Source organism: Lytechinus pictus, chromosome 8, assembly GCF_037042905.1.
Source record: "Lytechinus pictus isolate F3 Inbred chromosome 8, Lp3.0, whole genome shotgun sequence".
Lineage (NCBI taxonomy): Eukaryota > Metazoa > Echinodermata > Echinoidea > Temnopleuroida > Toxopneustidae > Lytechinus > Lytechinus pictus.
In genome coordinates, this window is record NC_087252.1 from 14417242 (window position 1) to 14427532 (window position 10291).

Here is a 10291-nt window from a genome sequence, read left to right on the forward strand (position 1 = left end):
TTGTTTGCATCATTGAACAATCGCCCTAGAAAATGAGGGTTCTGCGTGTTATTCACAACTGGCATTATCCCTTGGAAATCAGGTAGGTATGCTAAATAGCAAAAATTAAAAAATATCTACTTCATTTTTTCAAGATTATTTTTATTATTTCCTTTTTTTTATTTATGTTTTGTTATTGTTCCTTTTTGTGACATATCATTTTTTCCTGGACAAAATTACCTTCCTTTTGTAAAGCAACTCATTTTTTTATTATTATTATTATTTTACTTATCAAATTTCGACCAGTACTCGGTTTTGAAAATCATTCTTAGGGCCAGGCATAATAAAGGTATTTCATCGACCTAAATTAATTTTAGTTTTTAGCAAAAAAAGAAAATGGAATGAACTACGAACTTTTCATTATTTCTAGAAGTCATTGTTGTATTTAAAGAACAAAACAATGTACAAAAGGTATATTAGCAAACAAAACACTATCTTAATCAAACACGAACTATCTTGTCACTTATTAACAAACATCCATACATATTACCATTATATCAAAACGTGCTGCGTGCGATGTATCTCTATTTACATAGGCATCAGTTTCATATCATTTCTTGAATATTATCGATATTTGTATTAACCTCTTAAAAAACCCATGAATATTTGAAGAAAAATAGCCCAGTCATCTTGACACCGGTGTCTTTCGATTTTGTGATTAAATGCGATAATTACTCACTATTTACATTTATTTCCTCAAAATGTTGCACGATACGCTAAGTCGTAGGTGTCTACAGAGCGTCCATTGTCTTAATCCGAGGCACTATGCGCTATATTCTAAGCCTCACGTATGACATCATCTTTATATAGCTGTAATCTATAAACAGATATTCTCTGAAAAATGTAAGTCAAAATGTTAAAATAAACTATCCTGTCACTTATTAACAAACATCGATACATATTACCATTATATCAAAACGTGCTGCGTGCGATTTATTTCAATTTACATAGGCATCAGTTTCATATCATTTCTTGAATATTATCGATATTTGTATTAACCTCTTAAAAAACCCATGAATATTTGAAGAAAATAGTCCTGTCATCTTGACACCTGTGTCTTTCGATTTTGTGATTAAATGCGATAATTACTCACTATTTAAATTTATTTCCTCAAAATGTTGCACGATACGCTAAGTCTTAGGTGTCTACAGAGCGTCCATTGTCTGAAACCGAGGCACTGCGCGCTATATTCTAAGCCTCACGTATGACATCATCTTTATACAGCTGCAATCCATAAACAGAAATTCTCTGAAAAATCTAAGTCAAAATGTTACCAAAAAAAAAATCAGTTATATCAAGTGAAATCCTACATGTCTCTCTAGAAACGGCTTTTTCTCTTGATGAATGTTGTGACAAATCTAAAAAAATCACCATTCATTTTCTATCGTCAGGTTTGTATGAGATTTGAACAATCATATGACAAGCTCCTCTGCCTCAGATAAATCAAAGTAGGGGCCCCGGGTCTAATTCTAGGCAAATAATTTTCTTCAAACTCACCAAAATGTAGACAAAATGGATGCTAGGTCTGGAAACATTTATTACAATAAAAGCTACGTCTACCATTTTTCTCTTTTCCCATTCATTTCATAACATACAATTTAAAATAAACATTAGAACATTAGGCTTAGACTATAGCGCATAATGCCTCGGTTGCAGACAATAGACCCTCTGTAGACACCTATCTTGCCACATTTTGAGGAAATAAATCTTAATAGTGAGTAATTATCGCATTTAATCACAAAATCGAAAGACATGGGTGTCAAGGTGAGAGGGCAACTTGTTTATATATTCACTGTTTTTTTCTAAGAGGTTAATACAAATATTGATAATATTAAAGACATGATATGAAACTGATATGATAAGTAAATATAGATACAATGCACGCAACGCTTTTTAATTATACAGTGCTTATCAAAAAAAAGTTAACACTTTGAAAAAGCCTTGGGAATTAAAAAATATACTACATGCGGGTATTTTGTGACATATAATCTTACTTTAGGGTCTCATCTATCCAATGCAAGTAAACGTTTTGACAGAATGTTACACTTGAGTCCATTTTTGTAAAGCTCGCAGAAATCTGTTTGCGAAACCTGAAATGCTCGTCTTCACGCTGTGTCAAGGAGAAAGGGCGAAATCAAATTAACCCTGCGAAACATTTCTCATACATTTCTTTTGCCTTTTAGTCAATAGAAATTAGACAGATACATTTAAGCATTTTGTAACAATTTTTCCACCCAAATTGAAATTTCAACACTTAGTAAGCACAACCTTTTACCCTTTTTGTGCCAGCTGGATCTGAGGACATAACTAAATCTGAATAAAAGTTTATATCAGACATCTCTAGCATTTTTTTCACTAAGTTATTATCATTTAAAGAGGGTTTACATTTCATTTTTATTTGATTCTTGTTTCTTCACACCTTTTCCAAGCTTTACAATGATTAACAAAATAAAAATCAAGCCTAAGCCATTTCATGTAAATCACAGCTCTGTGTAAAGCAAATATCGTCCCGATTGCCTCGGTGTGTGGGGGAGTGAAATGGGGTGCAATGCCCTTTTTGAAGTGTTTTGGGCAAGGAAACAAGATTTAAAAGCTAAAATATATCTTCAAATCAATTTCAATAGATAAATTGAACGTGTTCTTCATGATTAAGGTCTACTTTTACTCGCATAACTATTTCAAAGTTCTGCGCAAATCATTTTTCACTAACTTTTCAAAAGTAAGCGGTGCTCACTCAAGCGGAAATATTTTTCGACAGTTATATCGTCATTTGCTTAAATGGACCTGTACCAGTGTTACAATGTGGAAAAATCTTCAGTATATTACATATGTATAAGTTTACAATAATTTTTTCTAAGTGGAAACTTTTTTTATACGCACTGTACAGTAATATGTGTGGATGTTTGTTTATTAGTGACACGATTGTCCGTGTTTGTTTAAGGTGGGTGTTTTATTTACTTATTATAAATTTGGTTCAATGTTTTGTTCTTTGAATGCAACAATGACTTCTAGAAATAATGAAAAGTTCGTAATTCATTCCATTGTCATTTGCTAAATAATAAAATGAATTTGGGCCGATGAAATACCTGTATGATGCCGGGCCCTGATCTGATAATCATTTTCAATATAGGTGCATGTCGAAATTTGACAAGTAAACAAAAAAATAGTGCGGATCTGCGCTATAAATGTGATTTTTGTCCAGAAAAAAATGAAATTCCACCATAAATAAGAAAGAAAAAAAAAAGACAAAAACGAACAAATAAAGTACTTTTTGTTCAATTTCTGCTATTTAGCATACCTAACTGATTTTCAAGGGATGCTGCCAGTTCTGAATAACAAGGAGAACCCTCACTTTCTAGGGCTATTGTTCAATGATGCAAACAACGTCTTTAATACAACAAATATATCAAACGAAAATATTTTCAGATTGCTTCGTTATTCTTGAGAAATGTCAATCTAGGAAGTTAAAAAGCAGATAGTAATTGTGTCGAAGATTCAACATTAAATTCTCTGATTTAGCGGCTTACACAAATTAGATCTGACAACCATTGACTTTCCCATTCTGCTCCTTATTTCTTTATAAACTTTAAACATGAAGATATTTTATTAACATCTATCTTGATATTATATATATATATATATTGTTACGATACTGCAACAAATAACAATGAAATATTTTTGAGTGTTGAAGTCGAATTTCCTTTTTTATTACAGGAAATTAATTATACATTTACAAATCATAAATTGAGAATGGTCTTACGTCTCTTGAGATTGTGATAATAATCCAAATAATAGTATCCAGATAAATGTCCACAATGATTGCGATGATGAAACTGATGTTGAAGCACGATGAATAACAGGTTACACTTCGTAATTCCGGAGGTTCGTAATTCCGAAGGTTCTTTATTCCGAAGGTTCGTAATTCCGAAGGTTCGTAATTCCGAAAGACGTAAATTGCCTATACCTCGATGTTCGTTAATCTGAAAACGTAAAAGGGTTCGTTAATCCGAACATTTCTGGCGTTATTCCGAACGTTCGTTATTCCGAAGGTTCGATAATCTGAAAACGAAATAAGGTTCAATGTTCCGAAGGTTCGTTAATCCGAAAACGAAATAAGGTTCGTTGTTCCGAAGGTTCGTTAATCCGAAAACGAAATAAGGTTCGTTGTTCCGAAGGTTCGTTAGTCCGAAAACGAAATAAGGTTCGTTTATCATTTTGTTTTCGGACTAACGAACCTTCGGAATTACGAACCTCATTTCGTTTTCGGATTAACGAGCCTTCGGAATTACGAACCTCATTTCGTTTTCGGACTAACGAACCATCGGAATTAGGAACCTTATTTCGTTTTCGGATTAACAAACCTTCGGAATAACCGAACCTTCGGAATAACGAAGCTTCGGAATTACGAATGTATGCGGAATAACAAGAGTCACTGTAACGAGTTGAAATGTCCGTGAAGACGATGTTGATGATGATTAACAGTCAATTTCAACAATCCATGGGTTGAAAAGCGTTCATTGAACAGGTTGATGATGTTGATGATCTCGATGAGAACTGAGAATTCCTCTCTCAAAATAACTGCAAACAGTTCATTGATGGCGGGCAAACAATTCCACAGAAGATAAATATTCCAGGTGGAAATAAACTCTGCTCTGACATAAAGTTTGGCGTGAAACTCTGAGTTCTGATCTGATGTGATGAAGTGATCTGATATGATCAAGTGATCTAATATGATATGATGAAGTACTTGTAGAAACTGCAGTTTATATATACACATTTCAACTATTCTAGATCATTTTAGTATTCACTATTCTAGAGGCTTCTATATAGTATTCACTATTATTGAAGGTTCTAGTATTGTCTATAAAAAAACATTCTCCTTTCAGGAGCAGTCAAATTCCAGAAGACTCTTGAATGACCTCATTGAAATCAACAGTGTCAATAAAATAGCTAAGCCTATTATTAATTTCCACTGCTACTGGAATCCTATTGTTCTCTTCCACTGCCTGAGGAATCTATTGTTTGCTTTTCCCTATTAAAAAATAAAACTCCTTGGCCTTTAAATAGGCAAGAGGCCTGCAGAACAAAAGCTTTTACAAACACGTTCTCGAATGTACTTTATCATTCTTGGCTATCCTTAACGAGAAGATCACTAAATAAATGAACGTAATTGCTCTTACAATTCTTCTTCCATATAACACCTCCCCCACCGGAGAAAAGAAAGCTTTACCGTAGTAAAGGTTTCTTTAAGATTACTTTTTTCCTTTTAACTGTTCAAAGTCATCTTGATAAATTGTTTACAGTTATCGTGTACAAATGTGTACTACACAAACATGTTTAAATAAATGAACATCAAAGACACTTTCTTCAAATGACACACTTGGTCAAAAGCATGAATAATTTCACTTTTTATACTCTTGAAAGAGCATCAGCAATGAAATTATTATTTCCCTTTATGTGTACAATTTTCAAAGGGAATGGTTGGAGCATAAGGCTCCATCTATACAGTCGTTGAATCTTTGTTTTGAATTTCTCCAAAAACACAAGAGGTTTGTGGTCTGTATAGACTGTAATCTCTCCATTGGTTAGATACACCTCAAACTGCTGAAGGGCAAGTACGAGACTCAGGGCCTCTTTTTCAATAGTTGAGTACTTCTTCTGAAACTGATTGAGTTTCTCCATGAGAAGTAGCACACTGGTTTTTCGAGGCCTTCTTCATCTTCTTGGAGCAATACTGCTCCTACTCCAACATCACAAGCATCAATAGCTACTTTGAACGGCTTTGTGAAGTTTGGAGCTGCCAAAACAGGCTCATTCACCAAAATGGCCTTTAATTTCTCAAATGATCTCTGACATTCGTCAGACCAAACATACTTCACTTTTTGCTTCAGCAGGTTTGTCAAGCCACTCATACCTAAGAATCTGAGCAATTCTTTCTTAGTTGGGGGAATGGGGAAGTCTAAGATAGCTTGTATCTTGGCTTCTCTTGGTAGCACTTGCCCTTGACCAACCACATGACCAAGATATGTGACCTTTGCCTTGGCAAATTCACTCTTCATCAGATTCACTACTAGATTGGCTTTATCCAGCCTGTCAAACAGTGCTCTCAAATGATCCAGATGATCATTCCAAGTATCACCGTACACTAGGATGTCGTCTATGTATACGACACAATTGTCAAGTCCTGTAATCACTTGATTTGTTAACCTTTGGAAGGTTGCTGGTGCAATTTTCATTCCAAAAGGCATGACTTTGCACTGAAATAAGACTTCAGGTGTAACAAGGGCTGATATCTCTTTGGCTCGGTCAGTCAGTGGCACTTGCTAATATCCTTTAAGCAAGTCTATCTTTGTGATAAAGGCAGAATTTCCAACCCTATCAATACAATCTTCTAACCTAGGAATGGGATACGAGTCAGTCTTAGTAACTGCATTTACCTTCCGGTAATCAATGCAAAATCTCTGAGAGCCATCTGGCTTTGGAACCATTACAATAGGAAAACTCCAACTACTCTGACTCGGTTCGATTATGTCATTATCTAACATAAACTCGATTTTCTCATTCACCATTTCATACTTGCTTGGATTGAGCTTATAAGGATTATAGTCTTACATCACCTACGTCTACATAATGTACAGATAAAGGTGTACGACCTGGATTGTCTTTACACATATTTTTCATATTCTCTTAACAGGCCAGATATATCATTTCTCTGATCTTCAGGCAGGTGTTTTAATGCCTCAACCATATTTCCTAACATATCTGAGTTAGACAACTTTACACCACATGGTTCGTTCTTAGATACATCTGTATAAGACAATTCACTATATGTCTTCCCATAGCATTCTTCTTCATGATCATTTACATGTTTTTCTTCTTCTTTAACCTGTGTTATACCTATTGGCTGACTAGCCTCTCGCTCAAAGTATTCTTTCAACATGTTTACATGACAAACTCTTTGAGACTTTCTTCGATCAGGGGTACTGATCACATAGTTGACATCGTTCAATTTCTTTTTGACTATGTAGGGACCACTAAACCTAGCTTCCCCTTGCAAAGGCAACAACACTAACACTTTGTCTCCAGGCTTAAAACTTCGCTCTTTTGCATTTTTGTCAGCTTGAGCTTTCATTTTTCCCTGCGACACTTTCAAGTGTTCCTTAGCCACATCACAAGCTTTTGAGAGCATTTCTCTAAACTTTGACACATAGTCTAGAAGGTTTACATCCTCATCCTGAACCATAAACCTCTCTTTGATAAGCTTTAGGGGACCCCTAACCTCATGACCATAGACCAATTCGAATGGACTGAAACCTGTGGACTCATTAGGGGAATCCCTAGTTGCAAACAGTAGGAATGAGATCCCTTTATCCCAGTCATCGGGATAGTCTTCACAATAAGCCCTAATCATGGTCTTCAAAGTCTGATGATAGCGTTCTAACGCTCCTTGGGACTGTGGGTGATAAGCAGAGGACTTGATCTGCTTTATTCCCAACTCCTTCATAACTTGCTGAAATATTCCTGACATGAAATTTGACCATTGATCAGACTGAATTTCCTTAGGCAGGCCATACCGAGTTAAAAACTGCACCAACGCCTGTACCACTGTTTTTGCAGTGATACTCCTCAAGGGTATCGCTTCTGGAAAACGTGTAGACAAGTCCATAATCGTCAGGAGAAATCTGTGACCCGACCTCGTTCTGGGTAAGGGTCCAACACAATCAACAAGAACCCTAGTAAAAGGTTCATTGAAATGCAGGAATGGGTATCAATGGAGCTGTTCACACCGCAAGGGGGGACCGTGGGCGGACCGTGGATCGCGCTATCGTAGCGCGATCCACGGTCCGCCCATTGGCATTCGCCGGATTCACACCGCAGTGAGATAGCGCGGTCTATCGTAGCACCCCCTTTTTTGAGAGGTCCTGTTGCCATGACGCGTGACGTCATGAGGTCAGAGCGGTCAAAGATTTCGCGGGCTATTATGAACCCGTACTAGTTAGTTGAGAGCTCGATATCGCTGTGCCTATTATGCTAGCCGGCCTACGTTTATTTCATGGCGTTGTAGAACGATGACTTCCGGCGTGCTATCGTAGCTCGGGTTCACACCGGCAGAGATAGCGCGATCTAGCGCGCGCTAGACCGCGCTATCTCTCGTGGACCACCCCCAAGAGGTGCTCCAGTGGCACGCCGTTTTGGCTCGCCGTGGCTCGCTGTTGGGCGGACCGAAACGACGTTGTACCTTCCACACCGCAGAGATAGCGCGATCTAGCGCGCGCTAGATCGCGCTATCTCTGCCGGTCTGAACAGGCTCATTGTTAGCAACAGAGCCTTCAACACTATCCCCATTCAAATCCTTGAAAAAGGTTTCAGCTAACCAGACATCAGTACTCTCCTCTACATCAGCAGATTCCGCATCATCCTTTTCAGCTCTACGAGTCTAAGACCTAGTAACAACACAATCCGGGAAAATCCCCGGAAAATCTTCCTGCAACAATTCAGTTTCAGCTACCTCAACCGGCTTCTCTGAAACCACTGGAGATGCAACAACTCTATCTCCAGCCAAGTCGTTACCTAACAAGAAATCAACACCTTCCATGGGTAATTCTGGAACGACACCAACAGTCACAGGACCAATAACTAGGTCACACTTTAAGTCGACCTAATGCAAAGGAACCGACATGAAATTTGGGCCAATACCTTGAATTAAGACTTCGGCATTCTCTGAACTCTCCGGAGGAATAGCCAAATGCACTGGCACCATCAGGGACTGTGCAGCCCCTGTATCCCTAAGGATTACCACATGACCTACCAGCAGCACCAGTCGAACAAGGGGATACTTCACCATCATACAAGAAGCTTCTAAAGGTTTCATCAACCTGCTTGACTTTATCAGCAAATACCAGAGAAACACTATCAACATCTCGATTGGGTTCTGATGGGACAAACTCCATCGAGGGAACACTTGTTTGCTTGACAAAACCCATGTCTTTCTTAACTTTGGTTGGCATTCTAACCAATTTCCAACATGATTCTTTAAAATGTCCCGATTTATGACAATGAGTACAAATTTTGGAACTACGACTCTCATACCTTTTGGTTGATTCTGTGCCCCCACTAGCCTGATTCTTGTTAGTGTCTTTGTCCTTGCTTGCATATTTTCCCTCACCAGGTTTATTGTGGGATTCAAATGACCCTTTACCTTTCTTTTTCCAATAATTCTTGAAAGGAGGCCTATCTCCACTACCTTTATGTGTGACCTCAAATTCATCAGCTACTATGGCTGCTTTACTGACTTCAGTAACTCTATGGTCATCTAAGTGAGATTTAATGCCAAAAGGAAGACTCTTTTTGAATTCTTCTAGGAGGACAACTTCCCTAAGGTGAACAAAGTCTTTGTCAACTTTCAGTGATCTGTACCACTTATCGAACATCATCTCTTGTTCCCTAGCAAATTCAACATACGTCTGGCCTGATTGTCTTTGCATATTCCTAAACTTATGTCTGTACGCTTCTGGTACCAACTCATATGCATTGAGAATTGTTTCTTTCACTGTAGCGTAGTCACATGATTGCATTTCAGAGAGCGAAGAATAGACTTTTGCAGCCTTTCCAACAAAAACACTTTGGAGGAGAAGAGTCCAGTATTCCTCTGGCCAATTTAGGCTCTTGGCCACTTTTTCAAATGACACAAAATATGTATCAACTCCCTCTTCATCAAATTTTGGCACAAGGCGATTTTTTTTCGCCACATCAAAGCCTTGGGGAGATTTATCTTTAATAGAGTTAGTATTAGTATTTGCATGAGCTAACTCCATTTCTTTCAATTTCAACTGGTACTCCAATCTCATCTTCTCCATTTCAATGTTTTCTCTGATTCTTTCCTTTTCAAGTTTTTTTTTTATTTTTTCCTTTTCCAATTCAATTTTTGCCAGTTGGATCTGAGAATCCTCTGACATATTGACTGAAGTTTCAGACTCCTCTGTAAGCTTCATGTGACTAGCTAACAAGTCAATTATCTCTGCCTTCTTTAAACCTGGGGCTAGAGATACACCCAAATGATCACAAACTGTTATCAAATCATCTTTCTTCAGTGACTTCAAATGGTCATATGACAATTCTGTCATTGCAAGAAATTCTTCAACATCAAATGTAGCCATGGTGGAATATACAGAAATACATGCAAGTAATTAACACAGTACAGTATCTTCTAGAACTTTCCAAAAATTTCCAAAATGTTTTCAATTCAAATTTG

At 37.3% G+C, this 10291-nt stretch overlaps 1 protein-coding gene across 1 annotated transcript in view; it reads right to left on the reverse strand.

Annotated features, from left to right (window-relative positions):
• The window catches only part of LOC135154871 (uncharacterized), a 28906-nt gene extending 24470 nt beyond the window's left edge, over positions 1–4436 (reverse strand). Inside the window, exons 1-2 of the mRNA XM_064103094.1 lie at positions 4401–4436; positions 3800–4019 (exon numbers count right to left, since the gene is read on the reverse strand). The gene's annotated coding sequence lies outside the window, so the exon portion shown is untranslated. The remainder of the gene's footprint in view (positions 1–3799; positions 4020–4400) is intronic.
• Between the last annotated feature and the right edge of the window lie 5855 nt (positions 4437–10291).